The sequence below is a fragment of the Rhinopithecus bieti genome, unplaced genomic scaffold (assembly GCF_001698545.2).
Source record: "Rhinopithecus bieti isolate Rb0 unplaced genomic scaffold, ASM169854v2 scaffold_5022, whole genome shotgun sequence".
Classification (NCBI taxonomy): Eukaryota; Metazoa; Chordata; class Mammalia; order Primates; family Cercopithecidae; genus Rhinopithecus; species Rhinopithecus bieti.
The window spans coordinates 505,452-530,504 of NW_016804965.1; the positions used below are offsets into that span (position 1 = coordinate 505,452).

At 37.2% G+C, this 25,053-nt stretch overlaps 1 protein-coding gene across 3 annotated transcripts in view; it reads left to right on the forward strand.

Moving 5' to 3' along the window:
- PDE7A (phosphodiesterase 7A) overlaps positions 1-25,053 on the forward strand; it is a 126,451-nt gene that overhangs the window by 20,491 nt on the left and 80,907 nt on the right. Inside the window, exon 1 of one of the 3 annotated variants that reach the window (XM_017870788.1) lies at positions 8,811-8,832. The exons of the other annotated variants lie outside the window; for them this stretch is intronic. The gene's annotated coding sequence lies outside the window, so the exon portion shown is untranslated. Of the gene's footprint in view, positions 1-8,810; positions 8,833-25,053 lie in introns of those variants that run through there. 3 annotated transcript variants of the gene reach the window in all.

Genomic DNA, 25,053 nt, shown 5'->3' on the forward strand with positions numbered 1-25,053 from the left:
TTTTATGAGAAGCTATGCTTTTCACAGTGGGAACAGTGCTCATCCTTCTTTTGATTTTTAGGTTAAGGGAAGCTTCATAAAGCTTTTAGGTCTCTTTCTCATATTTCCTTGCATTGAGACATTATTTTCTCTAAAACATATACAAATAAAAAAGGTTTTAAAAATTTTATTATTTTTTATTTCATTTATTTATTTATTTATTTATTTTATTTTGAGACGGAGTCTCGCTCTGTCGCCCAGGCTGGAGTGAAGTGGCATGATCTCGGCTCACAGCAACCTCCACCTCCTGGGCTCAAGCAGTCCTCCCACCCCAGCCTCTTGAGTAGCTGGAACTACCAGCATGTGCCACCATGTCCCTAATTTTTGTATTTTTAGTAGAGACAGGGTTTCGCCATGTTGGCTAGGCTGGTCTTGAACCCCTGGCCTCAAGTGATCCACCTGCTTCGGCCTCCCAACGTGTTGGGATTACAGGTGTGAGCCATCACACCTGGCCGTGTAATACTTTTTAAAATGTGGATTTTTATGGTTACTTAGTCTTCGTAATAAGATAACGTTTTATTTTGCTGTCATGTAATAGGTTGGAGATATTCTATTCTGCTCCATGAAGTAATACAGGGGTCCACTTGTTGTGGTTGTGCAGTTTCACACTTCAGCCTGTGGGGAGGAGAAAGAGGAAATTCAGTACAGTTTGCCATTGAGGAGGTGAGCAGGAAGTTGTGCTGTTTCTTTCACTCACATTGCATCATTGGTGAGAACGTAGTGACATGGCTATGCCTACCTATTAGGGAGGCTGGGAAATGGAGCTTGTGTGGCTGATTATATGCTCAGGAAGAATATGAGAATAGATGTTTTGGGAGACAACTAGTATAGTGCCACAACTTGAATAAAATTAATCTTACTAACTTTTGTCAATGGGAAGAATTAAGAAGTTTACAATGGAATAATTTTTGTAATTTTAACTTTTAAGGATTATGTAATGTATCAGATGTGTGTACCATGGTTTTATTAATATCTAACTCTGCTAAATACTTACATGCTTTAAGTTTCTTGCTGTTAGCAATAACTTTGTAACGACATGCTAATTACAGTTTCCTCTATATTTTGGTGTTATTTCTTTAAGGATGATTTTTATAGAAGTGGAATGATTGGTCCAAACAATATGAACATTTTAATAGAATTTTTATTTCTTAAAAAAAGTTTTTTTTTTTTTTTTTTTTTTTTGAGACAAGGTCTCACTCTTGTCACCCAGGCTGGAGTGCAATGGTGTGGTCAGGGCTCACTGTAGCCCTGAACTTCCGTACTTAAGTGATCCTCCCTCCTCAGCCTCAGAGCAGCTGGGATCACAGGCATGTGCCACCACACCCAGCTAACTTAAAATATATTTTTTTGTAGAGACAGTGTCTCACTATGTTGCACAGGATGGTCTTGAACTCCTGGCCTCCAATCCTTACCTTGGCCTCCCAAAGTTGCTGGCATAACAGACACGAGCCACTACACCCAACATTACTTTACTTTTCTAAAGCAGCCATTTCAGTGCTCTGGAGATCGACTAAAGGCCAATTGTATAAAACTTTGAAAAATGTTACGCTCTTGAATTTGGAGCGAGAACAGTGGGAATCAGTGGCCATTCTAGCTTGAGGCTACTCACATTCCCCCAATTCTGCCCCAGCTTGGTTAACATGGAGGTACTGCCAGTGAGAAGCAGGACATAAGGACCTCAGGTTGAAGGGGGCTTAGTTCTTTGGAATGGTAGGTAATGTTGTGAATATGAATTTCCAGAAGTACAAGGGAAGACCAGGGGCTCAGCTCAAATAGCCTGAAGATTCAGTAGTGTTTGGGGCAAGAATATTCCTGGATGAGGCTGTGCATATGCACAACAGAGACCTAGCCTAAGGTATTTACATACTTTTGACTGGTTCCAAAGGTACCTGCTTGCACATAGGAGACTTGAAATTTCTCCCTATGGGAAGTTCAACTCAGAGCAAACTTGAAAACAGACTGAACTTTGAATGCACTTCCCTTTCCACACATATGCCCATCAACAGAGATGGAAGCCTTGCTATCTTGAGGTATTTGAACCCAATCTCTGTTCAGTGTTGCAGTGACTACTAAATTGTGCAAAGGGACAACTAGGGAGGCAGGCTTAAAAAATAAAAAATGAAAGTATATTTAAGAAAAAAACTGAGCAGAGATATCAATGATTGTGTACCACAGAGGAGACAGATTTCACGTATTTGTCTTGATCATGATGCTAAACAAAAAAGAAACAAACTGGCAACAGTACTTTTAATGGGGAAGACAGAATTCTGAGTTGCTACATTATCTAAAATCCCTAGGTTTAACAACAAAAAACATTACAAGACATGTAAAAAACAGGGTGATGCATACACAAGGAAAAAAAAGTCAGTAGAAATTGTCTCTGTCCCCAAATACTGGATTTAGTAAAGACTTAAACTACTATAAATACGTGAAAAGAACAAAAGGAAATTATATTTAAAGTATAACAATGTCAACAACTTGAGATTCTCAACAAGAATATAGAAATTATTTTTTTAATAACAAAAAAACCACTTCTTGGTATGATGAGAGGGACTTCACCTCTGTAGTGTTCTCCCCTAAAACCTATAACCTGAGTTTAATCATGAGAAAACAACAGATAAAGTCAAACTCAGGGTTATTCCATAAGAGCACCTGATCACTACTCATCAAACCTGTCAAGGTCATGGAAAACAAGGAAAAATTGAGAAATTATTACAGGTCAGAGGAGATCAAAGAGACATGATGACTAAATGCAATGTGGCATTGTGTATTGAATTCTGGACAAGAAAATAACAATAGAAAAACTGGTGACATTTAAATAAAGTCTGTATTTTAGTTTGTTTTGTTGCATCAGTGGAAATTTGTTGTTTCTGACAAATGTACCATGGTTATGTAAGACACCTCCATTATTTTGTGTGTTAATGTAAATGTGTTATATAGAGACATGTTTATTTGTAGATGTATGTCTATATATGTATATGGTATGTAAGTATAACAGTTATGTAAGATATTAATTAGCATTAGAAAATGTTGACATTAGGGAAGCATATATAGGAACACTCTGTACTATCTTTGCAACTTTTCTGTAAATAATTTATTGCAAAGTTAAAAGTTTTAAAAATCAAATGGAAATTCTAGAGTTGAAGAATACAATATCTGAAATTAAAAATTCACTAGAGGGGTTCATAGCAGATTTGAGATGACAAGAAAATGAATCCATGAACTTGGACAACAGACCAGTAGAAATTATTCTATCTTGAAAACAGGAAAAGGACGGAAGAAAATTGAACAGAGCCTCAGAAATCTGTAAAAAACATTAAGTGTAAAACATATGTGTAATGAGAGTCTCAAAAGGAGAAAGGGTCAGAAAAATGACCTTTTGGACAACTTTACATATTTTATGAAAAACATTAAATTACACATCCAGAAGGTCAGTGAATGTAACTAGGATTATTAATACAAAGAGACCCATGCCTAGACGTAGTCTAACTCCTGAAAGACAAAGAGAATATCTTGAAAGCAGCAAGAGAAAATCAACTCACTACACAGAGGGAAGCATCAGCAATGACTAAGGGCTGCTTTCTCATCAGTATTGGTGGAGGCCCAAGGCAGTGGGGTGACATATTCAAAGTGCTGGAAGAAGAAAACTGTCTGTGAAGAAGTCTATATTTAGCAAAACTAACCTTCAAAAATGAAGGTGAAATAAATACATTCCTACACAAAGACAGAATTTGTAGCTATCAGACCTACCTTATAAGAAATACTAAAAGATTAAGTTCTTTAGGTTGATAGGAAATGACACCAGATGGAAACTCATATCCACAGGAAGAAATGAAGAGCACTGAAAATGTCAATATGTAGGTTAATATAGAAGACTATAAATATATTTTTTCTCATCTCTTTAAAAAGCATTGAATTCTATCTAAAAAGCAAATTTAGTATCTAACATTCACCTTCTGCACGTTCATCCTAGTTGTAAGCAAATTGCTTTCACCTCTTTGCCTTTTGATTCATAGAATAGACTGTGATAATGATTCTCGAAACTTTTTGTTTCAGGATTCCTTTCCACTTTTATTATTCTCAGAACTCTAAAGAGCTTTTGTTTATGTGGATTTTATGTACTGATATTTGTTGTATTAGAAATTAAAACTGAGAAAAGAGCTAAATATTATTCATTTACAAGAAATACCAATTACATGTTAACATAAATAACATGTTTTAAATGAAAATACGTATTTTCCAAAGTGAAGTAGGAAAGTGGCATTGCTTTACCTTCTCAAATCTCATTAAGGTCTACCTTAATAGAAAACAGCTGGATTTCACTTTTGACTTTGCATTGAGTTTGTTGCAGTGTGTTGCTTTGGCTGAAGTAAGTGAAGAAAATCAGGCCCCACTAAGATGTAGTTGGAGGTATATTTTAGAAGCCTTTTCATATAATGGTGAATATTCTGTAATATGACAGTAAAACTCAAGAAGTGATAGTTTTGTAAAAGTTAGTTATAACGTAGGATCTGAAACCGTATCAATGAATATTTTATACTGTTACAGTAAAATCCATTATTCTGTCAATGGATCTTTTAACAATGTATAATTCTAAGACCCTTTGAAAAGGTATTGGGTTTCCCTGTAGCACACTTTGAGAATCATCTGACTATATTTTGATTTTAACACTTATTGGAATTTTAGTATAAAATGAACACATCTCTCTTTTTTCTTGAGAGGTTTTAGAACAGTTAAAGTTGCTTCATTGAGCACAGATATTTTTGTGTCATGATTGGGAGTTAGTTTTGCTTATCTTTTGCCTATTGCTTAAATCTCAGATTTTATTTCACAACTTGGTAATCAGAGACCAGATCCTGTCTCTAAAGTGTAAAGAGGTAAACAAAGGTTTTCTGTCTGAAGTAATTAGATTTGAAAAAAACTGCTAGGGTAATTGAGCCTTGTATTGAGCGTTGCATAAGAATATAATTTTAATGATTTAACTAATTAGAATTTGAGATTTCTAAATTTAATGGCTCTTACAAGTTAGGGCTTAGTTTAAACTCCTGAAAGCTGGGATCATAGATTATCTATCATTACTATGTATTTAATTTAAAACCTAATTATATCATCAGCATACCATTACTGTAAATACATTATTGTAAATATTGTTGTCAGCATCATTGTAAATGTGTATTATTACTTCTTTGTAGCAAATTTAAATTTTTTTTTTTTTTTGAGATGGAGTCTCTGTCACCCAGGCTGAAGTGCAGTGGTACGATCTCAGCTCATTGCAACCTCTGCCTCCTGGTTTCAAGCAATTCTCCTGCCTCAGCTTCCCGAGTAGCTGGGATTACAGGTGCCCGCCACCACACCCAGCTAATTTTTATATTTTAGTAGAAACGGGGTTTCACCATGTTGGCCAGGTTGGTCTTGAACTCCTGACCTCAGGTGATCCATCCTCCTTGGCCTCCCAAAAGTGCTGGGATTACATGTTGGTCAGGCTGGTCTCGATCTCCTGACCTCAGGTGATCTGTCCTCCTTGGCCTCCCAAAAGTGCTGAGATTATAGGCGTGAGCCACTGCACCTGGCCAAAATTAAATAATTTAGAAGGATATAAAATACAATTAAAGGAAACCTCTTAGCAGTTCCTGAGATTTAAGCAATGTTTATAGTTTCCTGAATGCTTTTTCTGAAAATCTGTTCACATATAAAGATCGATATCTTCATATGTATTATATATGTATGTATTATATATACACATATGAAAGTCCTTTTTAAGCAAATGGAATCATACTACACACTGTTCTGTAAATAAATGTATCTTGAACATCTTTATATCAGTATAATAGGTCATTTTCATTTAATCACTTGCTTAGCATCTGTGTTACTACATTGGTTATGTAAGCCAAGGTCTTCAGAAAAAAGAATTCAGTAATGAAAACACCACTTTTAAAATTAGTTTCCACTCAAATGTTGCCCTGACCATTTATTAACAATTTTAATAAAAGAGAATAAAATCATTTGCAAACTGAAATTGGTCATCTTGCAAAATATGCAGGTGTCTATGAAGTTCGTGGGTGTGATATTAAAGAACTCAAAGCTATTGACAGACAGTTGAAGAAGAGAAAATTATCAAGGTTGATGATATAATAGATGCTGTAAGGAAGCCTGATTTGACTACCAGATGATTAAAGAGAGGACTGTAGGAAAATGGATGGAACCCTTCAGAATTTTTGCAAGAATATCTTCTTTGTAATTGTCCCATAAGAGAAAAACATGAAGGATATCCAATAGTGCTATTGTACAATTTTGTCAAAAGATTATACTAAAAAATAAAGTCTGTGCTTGATTCATTCTTTTAGTCTAAGAATTTTGCAGTTGAAATTATAACTTAAATTTTGTCAAATATAAAATAATTTAAACTTGGATATTTTGTCTTATTTTCAAGTCAAAATTTGAAAATCAACTATCATTTTCAATATTTACATAACATTTTGGTTCCTGGTCTAAGAAGATTCACTAAATGTCTTTTCCCAGTACATACCAATCATCTTTGAAAAACTAGGATTTCATAACTTTCTGTAAATGGACTGTAATTTAATCACGTCACTACTAACGAAGATGCTTAGGCTGTTAAGTTTTTTGGTTGTTGGGTTTCTTGTGTGTTTTTTTTTAATAGTGCTTTCAAATAGTGCTGCAGTAAATATCTTGTGCATACATATTTACATTCCTATGCTAATATATCTGTGACATTCATTTCTAGAAGTGGTAGAACTTGGGTCAGAAGCTGTGTGCATTTATAACTTTGATATCTCTGAAAGGATTATGCTAACTTACAAACTTACATTCTCACTACAAAACTGTATGTTTTGTATTTTTATTTGTATTTTTCATAGTGCCTACCCCGTCCAAATATTTTCCTTTTCTTGAATTAGCACAGTGAGTTCAAATGATGAGGAATATGGTGTTATCCAAATCTGTTTAGTTCCTGAGCAAGTGTAGGGACAGTCCAGATAATGAAGGTTCATTTGAAAATTTATTCTAATGTGTTTGGTTCCTGAGTTGGCTAGTGAGCCTTTCAATAATGCGGGGTATCTGTTTCTTTCTCGTTATCTCCATACCCTTACCGGCAGTGAGATATCAGTCTTTCTAATCCTTGCCAGTGTGATGGTTAAAATAAAAAGCTATTTCATTAGGTTTGTTTTGCTTCTATTGAAAGTGATACTCTGCATGTTTTTATGTTAATAGCATTTCTATTTTCAAAATATGTATCTGGTCATTATCTTGTTGCAAGAGTAATATAAGAAAAATGAGATTTTATTACAATATTACCAGTATTTTATCTGATCTCCTATCTTTCGACTTTTTATGGTAGATTTTTTGTGTGTGGTGGTTTTATTTAATTAAATGTGTCATATTTTTCCTCCTTTTAAGGCTTCTGGTGCTATATCATGCTTAGAATATTGTCTTTTCTGCTTTAAGATAATACTTTCATTGTTGTGTCCTTATACAGTTCTTTTACATTATTCTTTATGAATCTGCTTCCACAGTTTGTTTCTCATGTTCTGATCTTTGCTTCATCTGGAATTTATTGTGGTATAAGGAATAAGGCAGGAATTTAGCCTTTCCTCCTCTACTTACTAGCCAGTTTCTCTGAAATCATTTATTAAATACTGCATCTTTTCTCCATTTATTTGAAGCACCACCTCTATCACATGTGAAATTCTTGTGCATGTATTTTGTTCTATTCCTGGACTTTCTTTCTTCCTTTTTTTTTTCTTTCTGTTTTTGAAACAGGATCTTGCTCTGTCACCCAGGCTGGAGTGCAGTGGTGCATTCTTGGCTCACTGCAACCTCCACCTCCTGAGTTCAAACGATCCTCCCACCTCAGACTCCTGAGTAGCTGGGACCACTGGTGCACGCCACTCACCTGGCTAATTTTTTGTATTTTTTGTAGAGATGGGGTTTTGCCATGTTGCCCAGGCTGGTCTCCAACTCCTGGGATCAAGTGATCCACCTGCCTTGGCCTCCCAAAGTGCTGGGATTATAGGTGTGAGCCATCGCACCTGGCCTGGACTTTCTGTTCTTTTCCATAGATCTGTCTATTGATGTTCCAGTATCAAACCATTTAAATTAATAGTTTAATAATTTAGTTTTGTATTTGATAGGACTGTTTTTCTTTTTTCCCCCTCCCTGATCTTGCATGTATGTTTATTATTCTAGAAGAATCTATCATTTATCAAAAACTCCCTTCTTCCCTCTAACTACACACCAAATATTTTTACTGGAATTGTTTGAATTTGTAGTTTAGGGTTAATTGGCATTATTAGACCATGTGAGAATTAAAAGGATTAATCCTTAGAGCAGTGCCTGGCATAAACAGTCAAAGGAGAATAGCTGCTGTGGTAGATGTTCCTTTTGCTCTTTCGAATATGTTCTCTACTCTTCATCTTGCTCTCTGCCAAAAGAGGCTAACCTCTGGAATCATCTAGCCTCTCATGCCATCTGGCTTCTGGTTGGGTTGGCCAATGGGAGGCCTAGCAGGAGATGGGTGGGTGGGAGGAGAGAGAGTTTAGGGTACATTTCCCAGCCTTTCCCCCTGGAGGGCTGTGTTTGTTTACCTAAGACCACACTTCTTGTCTTCTCTCCCACAGTGAGAGTCTTCACTAGGGTTCAGTAGTAACAGCTTTCCACTATTGCTAGCCCCTGGGTGCTGCACCCTGGCCAGACCTCAGTTAACAGTCCCTCCGTGAAGTTCTCTTCAGTTACCTCCTTGAGTTTGTCATCAGTTTTCTGCTGGGAACCTGACTGGTAAAGTTGCTCTCATCTTCCTCCTTTTTTCCTGCGCTTCCTCCTCCTGTTCATTTTAACCACTAGCACTGAATGTTCCTGTTTCAGTCTTCTTTATCCTTCAATAGAGATTACAGTTTTCTTCATAGAGGCCTTTACAATTTTTGTTGTTTATACCCAGATTTACTTTTATTTGATTGCAGATATAAATTAAATCTTTTCCCTCATTATGTTTTCTACCTAATTGGTTGTATGTGGGCAAACTATTAATTTTTGAATTAATTTTGTAAATCAGTTGTATACTACAATTATTGTTTCTAATAGTTTTTCAACCCCCTTTCTTGTCTGTTTCATAATCACCTGCAAATAACAGTTTTACCTTTTTCTTTATTAGGAATTATTTATTTGGGAATGATTGTTTCTTAAAATATGTTTGAATATTAGGAGTATTTATATGGGAGTGATTGTTTATTTTATTCACATAATTTTGGGTCATTTATTGAGATACTTTTAAGTTTTTCACCTTTGCTCTAATACAATAAATTCTAATATTAATTTATCCTTAAAAGTAGGATGATTTTCACCTGGTTAAAATACATTGTCCTTTTAAAACAAACAAAAAAAAATTGTTCTATTGATGACTCTACTTGCTAATATTTTATTCGGGGTTTTTACAGCAGTATTTTTTTTATTATACTTTAAGTTCTAGGGTACATGTGCACAACGTGCAGCTTTGTTACATATGTATATGTGTGCCAGATTGGTTTGCTGTACCCATTAACTCATCATTTAGATTAGGTCTTTCTCCTCATGCTATCCCTCACCCATCCCCCCACCCCACGACAGGCCCTGGTGTGTGATATTCCCCACCCTGTGTCCAAGTGTTCTCATTGTTCAGTTACCACCTATGAGTGAGAACATGCGGTGTTTGGTTTTCTGTCCTTCCAATAGTTTGCTGAGAATGATGATTTCCAGCTTCATCCATGTCCCTACAAAGGACATGAACTCATTCTTTTTTATGACTGCATAGTATTCCATGGTGCCACATTTTCTTTATCCAGTCTATCATTGATGGGTATTTGGATTGGTTCCAAGTCTTTGTTATTGTAAATAGTTCTGCAATAAACACACGTGTGCATGTGTCTTTATAGTAGAATGATTTATAATCCTTTGGGTATATACCCAGTAACGGAATCACTTGGTCAAATGGTATTTCTAGTTCTAGATCCTTGAGGAATCGCCACACTGTCTTCCCCAATGGTTGAACTAGTTTACACTCCCACCAACAGTGTAAAAGTGTTCCTATTTCTCCACATCCTCTCCAGCACCTGTTGTTTCCTGACTTTTTAATGATTGCCATTCTAACTGGTGAGAGATGGTATCTCATTGTGGTTTTGATTTGCATTTCTCTGATGACCAGTGGTGATGAGCATTTTTTCATGTGTCTGTTGGCTGCATAAATGTCTTTTGAAAAGCATCTATTCATATCCTTTGCCCCCTTTTTGATGGAGTTGTTTGATTTTTTCTTGTAAATTTGTTTAAGTTCTTTGTAGATTCTGGATATTATCCCGTTGTTAGATGGGTAGATTGCAAACATTTTCTCCCATTCTGTAGATTGCCTGTTCACTCTGATGGTAGTTTCTTTTACAGCAACATTTCTTATTGAAATCAATCTATAGCTTCCTTGGCTTTTCTAGTGTCATGTTGTGGTAATGCTAGTCTGTTGACATAATTCTTGGATTTTTTTGAGGTAAATTTAAAAGAGTGAAGCAGTGAAGAAAATATTTTTACAACTTTTTTTGATACAAAGATCTTCAAAGCACTGAGCAAATTAACCTGTTACCAGAGAAACTGGCATCATAACTTCCTGATTATAAAGCTGTTTTTTTTTTTTTGGTATCAAAATGGAACAAAATACGGTTGTTATAAGACTTACAATGTTTATGTAATGAAGCAGTGCTTTTAATACCGTCTTTCATTTGATAGTCTTCATATACTTCATTTCATCCTGTCAAGAGGAATGGGTGTTATTAGCTGCATTTAACACATGAGAAGATTTAGGTTCAGAGAGATTGCTCCTTGCCAGAGGTCACATGGCTAATAAGGTTTAACTCTAGAACCAGAAACCGAATCTTCTAACTCTTGGTCCAGTACTACTTCACTTTACTATATCCTCTTTAGGAGTAGAGGTTATGCAATTTCATGAATCAGATCACATTATTTTCAAAGCAATTATGTGTGAAGAATACAGCACTTTTCTTATAATGCATATCGTAAGTCAATTTATGACTACATTTTCTTGAGGTAGAGAACAAGTTTATAACTTTGTATTATAAATAGCAACAAAGAATCACCCAGTTTAAGAATTAGTGCTACCTTCCTACCTGCAAGGAATTGCATAGGTTCTTCCTAGATAAAATGGAAGGAAAAAAAGTGTCTTCTTGTGCTCATGGACAAAAATTACTGTGTTTTACTTTTCTTCCTTTTGAAAATATGAATTATATTTTTCTTTATTACTCTTAATAAGTTTACATGTTCATCATTAAAAATCAAGGGAAAGAACATGCAAAAATATAAGAATCATTTGTGATGTTACTACCCAGAGATAACATTGTGAACATATCGGTGTTTAGCTCAGCAGTCCTATTATCTGTTCATTGAAATAGATTCTCCTACTGTGTGTAATGTTTCATAGTCAGTTTCTTTTAAAAAAAAACTTACAATGTCGGTAGTTTTCCATATTCTGAAATATTCTTTTATAGAAATAAATACGGGAGATTTTTTTTCTAGTAAGGTCTTATTGGAAACCCAGATATATATAGTATTTTGTTGGTAAAATTCTTATTTTAATAACTTATTTATTATTATAAACTTTTATGGGAATAAAAAGGTAGATTTGATGAAAAGAAAACTTTGAAATAGAGTTGTATCCAGTGGTATGCTGGTAAATGTGTAGCAACTGGACCTCTGAAAGAAAAATGGTGCTTACCAATTTCTGCTCATTTTAACTACCGGCACTGAATGTTCCTCAATAAAGATTAAATAGTGTACATCTTCTTAACATGGCTGATTTGAAGCTGTCAGTGCAGTATCACTGAATGGGGGTGGGGAAGACATGTATAGAACTGGCTGTCCTGAACCAATGTGAGCAGGCTCCAGCATGTCACTCATTGTTATCAGCCAGAATTTATTTAGTGGCAAGAAAAAATAACTTGTACCAAATTATTTTATACAATAAGATTTACCTTAGAAGACCCAGGGATTAGTGGCTCCAGATATGGTTAATTCAGCAGCTCAGAATCATCATCACTGACCCATGTTCTGTCTCTTTTGCTATTGTTGTAATACAACATGTCAGTAGAATAAAAAAAAAAAAAGCCACGTGCTCATCTCAGTAGATGCAGGAAAAGCATTTAACAGAATCCAACACCATTTTATGATAAAACCACCCAGAAAACTAGGAATAGAAGGGAATTTCCTCAGCCTGATAAAGGGCATCTACAAGAAACCCACAGCTAATGTTGTGCTTAATGGTAAAGACTGGATGCTTTCCCTGTAGGACCAGGAACAAGATCAGGATGTCTGCTGGTGTTACTTGTATTCAGCATGGAACTAACGGTTTTAGCCGAGTCAGTTAGGCAAGAAAAAGAAATAAAAAACATCCAGATTGGAAAGGAAAAAGTAAAACTATCTATAGTCACAGATGATATGATTATCTATATAGAAGATACTGAGGAATCTACTAAAGAAATTTTAGCACTAATAAATGAGTTTAGCAAAGTTGCAGGATGCAAGATCAACATACAGAAATCACTTGTATTTCTGTACCCTTGAAGTGAATAACCTGAAAATGAAATGGAAACAACTCAAATTTTAATAGCATGGAAAAGCATAAAATACTTAGGAGTAAATTTAACAAAGGGAGTGCAAAGTGTATTGTCTGAAAAACTACAAAACAATATTGAAAGAAATTGAAGATCTAAATAAATGGAAGAATATCCCATGTTCATGCATTGGAAAACTTAATATTGTTAAAATGGCAGTACTCCCCAAATTGATCTACAGATTCAATATAGTCCCTTTCAGAATCCCAGCTTATTACTATAGAAATTGACAAGTGATTTGAAAAAGTATATGGAATTGCAAGGGACCAAAAATAGTACAAACAATCTTGAAACAAAGAAAAAAAGTAGGACTTCCTGATTTCAGAACTTAGTACAGGGCAATGGTAATCAAGACAGTGGGGTGCTGGCATAAGCTTAGACACGTAGATCAATGGAATAGAATTGAGAGTAGAAGAATAAATGAATGTGTCTGTGGTCAGCTGATTTTTGACAAGGGTACCAAGGCCATCCAATGGGGGAAAGAATATCCTTTTCAACAAATTGTACTAAAACAACTGGACAGCCACATGGAAAAGGAATGAATTTCTGACATGTGCTCCAACTTGGATGAAGGCCAGTGCAGAGCCCAAACTTTGTGAATCAGTAACATGTGTGAAACGTTCACATACATGCACAGAGCTGCCAAGGGACAGCCTAATTTAAGAGTCATATAAACACATTTATCTGGCAACATAAGTTAATATTTTGGTAGGAGTCCCACAAAGTTAAAATTCTAAAGTGTTTGAATATGTGCATTTTTAAAGAAATGTGCATGCCATAAAATTCACCCTTTTAAGTGTACGATTAAGTAGTTTTTAGTTTATTCACAAAGTTGTGCAACCTTTACTACTCTAATTCCAGAACTTTTTTATCACCTCAAAAATAAACTCTATACCCATTAGCACTCCTCACTCCCTTCTCCCTCAGCCCGTGCAACTGATAATCTGCTTTCTATCTTTAAGAATTTACAAAGTGAATAGGTACATCGTTTTTTTACTACAAATGTAAAATAGTTAAAAGCGTCCAAGAATTACATTATTATCAGTTGGAAGATAGTTTGAAAATTTATGTTTTGCAGCATTTACTTTAAATGATTGTAAGTATTTCATGTTTCTATTTTATAATCAATCAACCAGTCATTCCTTATTTTGAATGTTCAGAGTGTTTACAGTTTTCAGTATTATAAACAATGCTGTAATGAAAATCTTTGTTGCTAAATCTTCATGCTCATCCATCATTGTTTTCTTAAAGATTCCTAGAAGTAGTGTAACTAGTTACAGTGTTAGGTGCAGCTTTAAGTCTTTGATAAACACGGCCAAATTACCTTCCAGAAGTTTGCACCAGTGTTTGCTCAAACAGTGATGTAAGAATCATATAAGTTTTAAAGTATAATAATAGAGTAAGTGACTGTTCTGTGGTGGGCAGGTCTGTGCTAACCTATCCCCAAAGTTTGAGAGAGCTGAGAAAGTGGCTGAACATATCCAGTTTCTCAGAAAGAAGCATTTGATAGGGACTTTCCAACAGAAGGCATGCCTGTGTTTTAGGCAGCAGCAAGACACGAGGGTGAATCCACAGCACCATTATCCCTCAAACCAGGGCTTATACCCCATAGGGAAGGGGTGTACGTGATTCAGAAGGAATGTGTAGGACAACTGAAAAACGATAACGTGAAGGTTGTTTTGACCTAAGAGCAAGATTGACGGTAAGTCCGTGCTGTTACACAGGAAACAATAGATAAACTGGAATCTTAGAGGCCTTCCCAGAACAGGTTCATCAGAAGTCAACATGGTAGATTAGCATCCAAGATGGAATTGCCTTAACCTCTACAGCACCATATTTCATTTTCTTTATATAGGGTAGTCTCTGCTGCTCAATTAAATGTTCACTTGACTACTATTGAAAATTGTGTTCTGCCCAGCACTTTAGAAACTTTTCAGTGAACATGAGTCATAATTTTAAAATCAAATGTACTTGAAACATTACCTCAAATAAGCAAAGCTGCTGTGGTACCAGTTTGTATCCCAGGTTCTAAATAAGGGGCTCTTTAAATATATATTAGTCATCAGCCGTGAACTGCTTGTACTATACCCAACTGATTCTTAACTGTTCATACAGTGAATTAAAACTTTCAGCTTTGGCCGGGCACAGTGTTATACCTGTAATCCCAACACTTTGGGAGGCTGAGGCAGGAGGATTGCTTGAGTCCAGGAGTTCCAGACCAGCCTGGGCAACATAGGAAGATTCCATCTCTACAAAAAAAATTTTCAAAAATTAGCTGGGCATGATGGTACACAGTTGTGACCTCAGCTTCTCGAGAGGCTGAGAGACTGGAGGATTTGGGAATTGACAGGAGCTTCATGAATCCATGTGTATTTCAAAAAGTAAACTTAAAAACTCTCTTATATATATATAAGCATATTTCAAATATAAATACTGCTGTGATGAGTTAAATCCATTTAAACATAAAATCACAATAATGTTATGTTATTTTGTACTTTTCTCAGTCAGTGGATACCAGAAGAAAAAGGCCCGTCTTGTGGGTGTGTACAAACTATTTTGCCATTAAAGGGGGTTTGTCATTCTTCAAAAGATTAAACACCACCTATGCCGACCATGTCGTGTCTCCTAAAAGTAAATTTGTGATTTAGAATCTGAAACACTTGGGAAAATTTCTGACTGGTTTAACATTGTTAAATGTACGCCTGATTATTGATGCAGATGACTGAAAATTGACTATTACGTTGAGTACAATGAGTGCTGGCTAGCCAAAACTTGAAAAGGGGAGCACTGGGGTCAAACTTTCACTTGATAATGAATCTTCAATTTATTTCCTTTTAAAATACCATGTCTGTCTCTTGCTGTAACTTAGAGAAGCTGGCCGTTTAAATGGGAGCAATGGGAACAAGGTTGAGTAATGTCTGCTCTGTAGAGAGGCAGAACTCATTTTAAAGATTGAATCAAGTCATCGATACGCCTGAATATATTATCAGAGCACTGTGTGTTAGGCTATTCTTGCTTTGCTACAAAGAAATACCTGAGACTGAGTAATTTATAAAGAAAAGAGGTGTACTTGGCTCACGGTTCTGCAAGCTTTATAGGAAGCATGGTGCTGGCATCTCTTTGGGCTTCTGGTGAAGCGTCAGGGAGCTTTCAGTCATGGCAGAAGGCAAAGCGGGAACAGGCACATTATGTGGCAAAAGCAAGAGCAAGTGAGAGTGTGGGGAGGAGGAGGTGCCACACACTTTTAAAACGACCAGATGAGTGAACCCAAAATGCTTACTTATCAACAAGGGGATGGCCCAGACCCTTTCATCAGGGATCCACGCCATGATCCAAACACCTCCCACCAGGCTTCACTTCCAACATTGGGGATTCCATCTCAACATGAGATTGGGCAGGGACAGATATACAGACTATATCATACTAGGTAAATAGATGATTTTTAAGGTTTGCAAATTTTAGTTGATGGCTTTATTTGGACTTGCAAGAGAATTGGATAAAAACACCTTATTTTCGTGGATTATCTTTATGAATACCATCAGTATCTGTTTTAATCCTTATAACAACTGTGTGCAAGTACTATCCCATTATCCTGGTGGAGAAAACTTGAGGTTTAGAATATAACTTGCATGAAGACTCTGGTTAGGAAGAGTCAACACTGGATTTGAATCAGTGATCAGATGAACAAAAGCAGTGCTCCCCTGTTCCAATTTTAAGAGCATATTTGTTTGCATGAATTTCAGACTAGAGAGAATTCCTAACTTCAATGAATTACATGAAAATATTTTTTCTTTTTCATTTTTTCAATGTGGTAAAATATGCCTAACATAAACTTGCCATTTTAACGATTTGGAAGTGCACAACTTTGGTAGCATTAAGTACAATCACAGTGTTGTGCAGTGATCACCATTATCCGTTTCCTGAACTTTTTCATCATCCCAAACAGAAATTCTGTACCCCTTAAACAATAACTTGCTATTCCCTGTCTCCCCAGCCTCTGGTAACCTCTATTCTACTTTCTGTGTCTGTGAACAAAGTATTTTCTTAATGAGAAAGTTTTGTTGATGTTAGATGATATGGCTTAACTTTTAAATTTCTTTGTAGTGTTGATCATAAATGAATTTCTTTTGAACAAGAAGTACCATGTACTTCAATGCAAATTAAGTTATTTTTGCCTTCTTAATTTTTTGTCTCTTCTATTTTAAACAAAGTGTTATAATTACATATGCTAAATACAGAAGGCTTCGTGTTCTCTTACTTTATTAAATGTAAACAAATGGTGTTAAGAGAAAATAGTTTTTTTCTGAACCTTACTAAACTGCTTTTTATAAGCTGTTCTCGTTAGAGTTCCTTAAGTTGCATTGCTGGTAGTCTTAATTGTCTTTGCAATTAAGCTCATCAAAATGGGTAACAAATCCAAGAGATGACTATCTTTTTGCCAGCCTGCATAAATTTGTATCATGTTCTCCTAGCTGATGGTTATCAAATTGCACACGATTTGACTCAAGCTATTATTTCTTTCTCTTTATTTAGTTTTGATTCAAGCTATTTTTTAAAATGAGTGTAGAATGTAATTATTGCTTATTGTATTCCATTAGTAAGAGTTACTGGGAGGTGCTCTATACTTTGGCCAGTTCCTTGGCTTTGTTGGTTTTTGTTCCATCGACCCATGAGGTTGTGAAAATCCTAAAACTCAGGCTCACCCACTTTAATTTGACCTTGAGTTGAAAGCCAGCTTCATTACTTGTTGCATTCCTTCTTTTACTGTTTTTGCCAGAATAATTATTTTCTTAACTGTTCGTGGATTCATTTCAGAAGATATTTTCAATATTTCCCAGCATTTTTAGTTGTTTTCAGTGGTAGAGTTGGGTCTCTAAACTAGTCCATTGTTGGAAATGGAAGTATTCTTAGAGACTTTGCTAAACAGATTCATTCACTCCACCCAGTTAATAATAATAATAATAGGAACACAGATTTTGTTTTGGAGTCTTTTTTTATTTTTACTTTTTGTAGCATTTAGGGGTCTCACCGTGTTGCCCAGGCTGGAGTGGAGTCGCTAGTCAAAGGTGCGATCATAGGCCTGAATTTCTGGGCTCAAATGGTCCTCCTGCCTCAACCTCCTGAGTTGATGGGCCAGAAGGAGTGCACGACTCTACCTGATTCTGCCACCGTGTATTTTTGACTACTAAGTCAGTGTCTGTTCTGTGTCTGTTTTAGACCTGAATGAAAGAATTTTTGATGTTAGCTGCAATAGCTTGCTTTCATCTTCTGAAGGTACTAAAGGAGCAGATGGGGAGATGGAGAGGGTTTGAACCTAATGTTCTTTTTCTAGCCTAGCACCAGAAGAAACTTGAAGTCCTAAAAGGAGATTCTGTTTGATGTTTGTTGAGCAAGGGCCTTCTTGTCACTTTATTTTTATATTGTATTCAAAGTGGCTTCTTTCTGGTTTCAACCTTACTGAGGTGTGAGAGGGAGAGGAATGTTCTGGTATGTATATGTGTGAGAGAGAATGTTACAGAACCAAACTGGGGCCTACTCACCTGGCACAGTAAAACCAAATACCCACACAGAGGAACATAGCAATAGGTGTTTACTGCAGAGTGCTAAGCAGGGAGGACAGGCAGCTAAATGCTCAAATCCTGGCCTCCCCAATGACTTGCAGGCAAGGATTTTTAAACGCAGGGGTGAGTTTCAGGAAAGCAGAAGCTACAGGCAAAATCATACATCAATACAGGGAGATTACACATTGCTTTAAGTTTAAACGTTTGAGATATCTTGAAGCAGGGGCTTATATGTTGTAGGTAGATTCAAAGATCTTCTGATTTGCCTTTAGTTAAGGAAGAGAAGCTTTGTTTAAAAACTTACAGTCAGTAGAAAAATGTTAACTGGCTAGGGGGTGTGACTTTCTCCAAGTGCTGCAGGAAGAAACTTAGAACAAAAAGCGAGTTATAAAGTTTAGTTTTCACTGTCCCCTTATCTAGACTCCAAGTGCCAGTGGATCTGTTAGGTGGGGGTCCGAGGCTCTGAAAGACAATTCAGGGACGTATGTTCAGATGTTATTTTTAGTTTCTATAGGGAAAGCAAACATCTGTGGAACTTTAACTTCTTTGGGTATTGTTTTAGGCTACTGTTACTTTCTTGTTCTGGTTAAGTAGCTACCTCTGGGGCTAGCTAGATGCCTGGAATTTCCATTGAAGGAACTTAAGGATTTTCCTTTGCGAGTCCCTAAAAAAGGGAGTCCCTGCTCTGTCTCAAAAAACAGCTATCTTTGGGAGCTGCTATTTAGTTTAAATAGTTACCATTTGTGAGTTTTGGCCTTTGGCCCTCCTAGTCCTTTTCTGTCTGTGAGCCTAAAGGTTTTGGTTTTAGCTATCTTCACTTCTCTCCTTGGGTAATCCTACTTACCAGTCTTAATTGGTAGAAGATTACTCCAAGTCCCTCTCTCTAGCCCAGCTCTCTTTCAAGGCCTTGAGACCCATACCCAGCCACGAGTGAACATTTCCACTTAGTTGTCCTTAGTATCCAAACACTTAACCTCTCCTGATGTTAAAACAAATCAACCTCTTAGATCCCATCGCGTTTCTCTATTCTCCTGTCTACTACCCTAGTCTAGACCATCTTCTCTTCTGGATTAAGGCAATAGCTTTCTTACAGATCTCCCTGAAGAGTGAAGTCTTCCACTGTGTTCATCCATTCCACTCTGGGACCTAGAGTATTTTTTCTAAAATGTGTATTAATCTCCTGGATGAAACCTCTCGGTGACTTCCTTTTGTCTTTGCATGCAATTCAAATTCCTTATTATGGTTGACAGTTTTGATTACTCCTGTGGTCTTAACCCTCTTGTTGCTTTCAATTTAACTTTAAATTCTATTAGTAAGTATGCTAAATTTCCTCTGGGAGGTGGGGATGGGATGGATTTTGCTCTTCTTTCTGAAATTCCATTTTTTGAGGGATGACACACAGTTTGATTAATTTTGACAAGCAGGTACACTCATGTAACTAGTACTCCAATCAAGATATTGTACTCTTTAGTCACTCCAAAAAGTTCTTTTGGGGCCCTTTGCCATAGGTTCCCCCCAGCCCCTGCCCCAGGCAACCACTGATCTGACTTCTATCACTATTGATTAGTTTTGCCTGTTAGAACTTCATATAAATGGAATCATAGCGCATACTTTCTTTTTCCCTGGCTTCTTTCACTTAGCTCAGTGTTTCTGATATTTATTTATTTCATTGCATGTATTAGTAGTTTGCCCTATCTTATTGCTGAGTAATATTCTGTTGTATGGATATGCCACAGTTTACTTATCTATTCATCAGTTGATGAATGCTTATGTTGTTACCAGCTTTGACTTTTAGGAATAAAACTGTTATGGACATTTGTGTTCAAGTTGTTTTTCAGATATACATTTTAATTTGCATAAGCGTTCTAATTACTCAGCATCCTTGTCAACACTAGATATTGTCAGTTTTCAATTTTAGCCATTCTTGTGGGTAATAGTATCTTGTAGTTACATTAGTTTGCATTTATCTGGTGATTAAACATGTTGAGCATCCATATACATATTGACTATATGTATATCTTCTATTGTGACTTGTCTGTTTATTTAGCATGTATTTTTAAATTGGGTTGTCTTATTAAGTTTTGAGTTTTTAAATATGGCCAGGCAGCAATGTGACTCACGCCTGTAATCCCAGCACTTTGGGAGGCCAAGGTGGGTGGATCACCTGAGGTCAGGAGTTCGAGACCAGCCTGACCAACATGGTGAAACCCCATCTCTAGTAAAAATACAAAAATTAGCCTGGGATGGTGGTGCATGCCTTTAGTCCTAGCTGCTTGGGAGGCTGAGACAGGAGAATTGCTTGAACCCGGGAGGTGGAGGTTGTAGTGAGCCGAGATTATGCCACTGCACTGCACTCCAGCCTGGGTAACAGAGCGAGACTCCATCTCAAAAAACTTCTGGATAGTAATTCTTTTTTCTGCCTTTTTTTGGTACAAGTTCTTTATTAGACTTACATACTACAGTTATTTTGAGTCTGTGCCTTTTTATATCTTAACACTGTGTTTCGAAGAACAGAGATTTTTAGTTTTAGTGAAGTCCAGTTAACACATTTTTTTTTCTTTTGTGGTTAGTGTTCTTGTGTCTATAAATCTTTACTTAACCCTAGATTACGGATATATTCTCATACATTTTCTTAGAAATTTTATTATTTTAGTCTTTATGTTTAAATATATAATTCATTTTTAATTTTTGTGTATGGCATGAGATTGAGTGTTAGATTCATTTTAAATTTTATTTTATTCATTTAAAATATTTATATAGTTTTCCAGTGTCATGTATTGAAAAGACTATACTTTCCACTGAATTACTTTGGTGCCTTTGTTGAGCATCAAATTTCTAAAAAAAGTCTGCTGGGATTTTGAGACGGCATTGAATTTATGGAACAATTAAGGGAAAATTGACAATATTGAGTCTTCCAATCCGTAAACACATGTATTAGTAACTAGGGCTGTTAAAACAAAGTATCAAAACCTAGGTGCCTTAAAACAACAGAAATTATCTGTCTCACACTTCTGGAGGCTGGAAGTCTGAAATCAAGTTGTCAGCAAGGCCCTGCTCCCAGGAGGCAGTTGTCTCTTCTAGCTTCTTTTTAGTGGTTGATAGCAATCCTTGGTGTTCTTTGGCTTATAAATAAATCACTCCAATCTTTGCCTCTGTCTTCACATGGCCTTCTCCCCTGTGCGTTTGTGTGTCTGTCCAAATTTCCCTGTTCTTAGAGGGACATCAGTCATTGGATTTAAAGCCCACACTAACCCGGTATGCCCTCATCTTAACTTGATTACATTTGCAAAAACCCTTTTTCCAAATGAGGTCACATTTACAGGCACCTGGGGGTTAGGACTTTAACATATCTCTTGGGGGGATACAATTCAACCCCATACTATGTTTTATGGTTTTCATTGTGTGGATCATGCATATATCCTATTAATTTTATCTTTAAATATTTTATGTTTATGGTTATGATTGCAAATGGTATTTTAAAAATTTCATTTTCCAATCATTTTTTACTAATATGTAGAAATAGTTGATTTTTTTATATCAACCTTGTGTCTATTGAGCATACTAATTTTTATTAGTTCTAGTAGCTCTTTTGTAGGGTCTTTAGGATTTTCTACATAGACAGTCATGTTGTCTGCACAAAAGACAGTTTTTTTCTTTGTTTCTAATTTATGTGCCTTATGCTGTTTCTTTTTGTGGCCTTAATGTATTTATTGGCTTTGACTTTCAATACCACGTTGAAGTGGTCGAGCAACTTACTTTGCTTGTAATCTTAGGGCAAAAGTATTTAGTCTTATTTTAAGTACAATGATGGCTATGGATTTTTTTTAATAGATGTCCTTTATTAAAGAAGAAGTTTTCTTTTATTCTTAGTTTATTAAGATTGTTTATCATAAATGACTATTTTGTCAAATGCATTTTTCTTACCAATTGAACTGATTGTATGATTTTTCTTAATTCTGGTAACATTGAATTACACTTATTGATTTTTGAATGCTAAATCAACTTTAGATTCCTAGATTCTCCACTTCTCATAATGTATTTCCTTTTTTATATGCTAATGGATTTGATTTACTAATATTTTCTTAATGATTGTTTTATCTGTGTTTATAGAGGATATTGGTCCATGGTTTTATTTTCTTGTAATGTCATTATCTGCTTTTGGATTTTCAGCATTTGATTGCCATGTATCTAGGTATAGTTTTCTTTGTGTTTCTATTATGTTTGGTGTTCGTTTAACCTGCTTTGACATATGGATTGATAGTTATCAAATGAGAAAAATATTTCATTATTATTGCTTCAAGTATGTTTGCTCTCTTTTACATTCCTTTTTGGGGTCTAATTACTCCACTGCTTATGTTGTCCTGCAGGCTCACAGGTTCAGATTCATGTTTTTGTTTGTTTGTTTTGGCTTTTTTTCTCTCTGTGTGCATCAGGTTAGGTAATTTCTATTGATCTTTTCTTATATTGTGTTTTGTTTGCTATTAAGCCCAACTATGAATTTCTTAGTATAGACACTGTATTTTTCAGCTATAGATGATCCATTTTTTTAGTTTTTTTTTTTCTTTCATTGTGTACATGTTCTCCTTTAAATCTTTGGACATATTTACAATAACATTTAAGAAGTCTTTGTCTACAAATTCTATTATCTTAATCATTTTTGGGTTTTTATTGAACGCTCCCCTCCACCCCAATTTTGAGGTGACTTTTTTATTTTTCCTACTAATTTGTAATTCTTGATTTGTCATCTTTTAAAGAATGTTAAGTGCTGTTCTGGTAGGCAGTTTAGTAACTTGCAGATCCACCTGATCCCTTTATGCTTATTGTAAGTTTCGTTAGTGTTTCCAATAGAGCTTTCTACACTGATGGCCTAGTACTGTGTCTGGAATTGGTGGGTTCTTGGTCTCACTGACTTCAAGAATGAAGCCGCGGACCCTCGTGGTGAGTGTTACAGTTCTTAAAGATGGGGTGTCCGGAGCTTATTCCTTCCGACGTTCAGATGTGTCTAGAGCTTATTCCTTCTGGTGGGTTCGTGGTCTCACTATCAGGAGTGAAGCTGCAGATCTTTGTGGTCAGTGTTACAGCTCTTAAAAGCAGCGCGCCTGCAGTTGTTCGTTCTTCCCGGTGGGTTCGTGGTCTCGCTGGCTTTAGGAGTGAAGCTGCAGACCTTTGTGGTGAGTGTTACTGCTCATAAAGGCAGCATGGACCCAAAGAGTGAGTAGCAGCAAGATTTATATTGCAAAGAGTGAAAGAACAAAGCTTCCACAGTGTAGAAAGGGCACCAGAGCAGGTTGCGGCTCGCTGGGGCAGCATGCTTTTATTCCCTTATCTGGCCTCACCCACGTCCTGCTGATTGGTCCATTTTACAGACAGCTGATTGGTCCACTTTACAGAGAGCTGATTGGTCCATTTTGACAGAGTGCCGGTTGGTATGTTTACAATCCTTGAGCTAGACACAGAGTCACAGAGTGCTAGTTAGCTAGATACAGAGTTAGCTAGATACAGAGTACCAATTGGTGAGTTTACAAACCTTGAGCTAGACACAGAGTACTGATTGGTGTATTTACAAACCTTGAGCTAGACATAGAGTGCTGATTGGTGCATCTACAATCCTTGAGCTAGACACAGAGTCTCAGAGTGCTAGTCCTCCAAGTCTCTCCTAGGTTTAGCTAGATACAGAGTACCTAATTGGTGTATTCACAAACCCTGGAGCGGACACAGAGTGCTGATTGGGTGTATTTACAATCTCCTTTCGAGCCTAGACACGAATCAGAGTGCTAGTCCTCAGTTCCCACTAGGTTAGGTAATACAGAGTCACCGCCATTAGTGGTATACACAAACTCTGAGCCAGACACCAAGAGTGCTGATTGGTGCACATATGATCCTCTTGCTAGATATAAAAGTTCTCCAAGTCCCCATCCAGTTCAAGGAGCCCCAGCTGCGCTTCAGCCCAGTGATCCTGCACCAAGGCTGCAGCGGCGGAGCCTTGCCCGCCACTCCCCAAGCTGTGCCTGCCCTCTTCAGCCCTTGGGCTGTGGATGGGACTGGCGCCATGGAGCAGGGGCTGCACCTGTTCGGGGAGGCTTGGACCCAGCGGGAGCCCACCGCAGGGGGAGGAGCTCAGAAACAGTGGACTATAGGTCCAGAGCCCTGCCCCGCCAGGAGGCAGCCAAACCCCGCCAGAATTTGAGTGCAGCGCTGGCAGGCTGGCACTGCTGCGGGACCCGGCACAACCGCCGCAGCTGCTGGCCTGGGTGCTAAGCTCCTCACCGCCCTGGGCCGGTGCCGGCCAGCCGCTCAGTGTGCGGGGCCCGCCGAGAGTGCGCCCGCACCCGCCGGAACTCACACTAGCTGGCCAGCGCAGCGGGCACAGGCCCGGTTCCCGCCCGTGCCTCTCCCTCCACACCTCCCGGCAAGCAGAGGGAGGAGGCTCCGGCCTCAGCCAGCCCAGAGAGGGGATCCCACGGTGCCTTGGCGGGCTGAAGGGCTCCTCAAGCGCCGCCAGAGTGGACGCCAAGGCCGGAGACTAAGGAGGCGCTGAAAGAGTGAGGGCTGCTAGCACATTTTCACCTGTCAGTACCTCCTAAGGTAGGGCATTTCTGGAATCTCCATGGACTGTCCCAGATATTCCCTGAGGTCTCTTCTCTGTGGTTTGTTGGGACTCTGAACTCTTCTGTAGTTGCTCTTTCCCTGGTAGTTATTATTTTTCTGGCCTCATGGAGTCTCATCCTGCACATACTCAGCTTAGTATTCAGCCAAAGATTGAAGGGGATCCACCCTCAGACTTCTGGAGCTCCTTG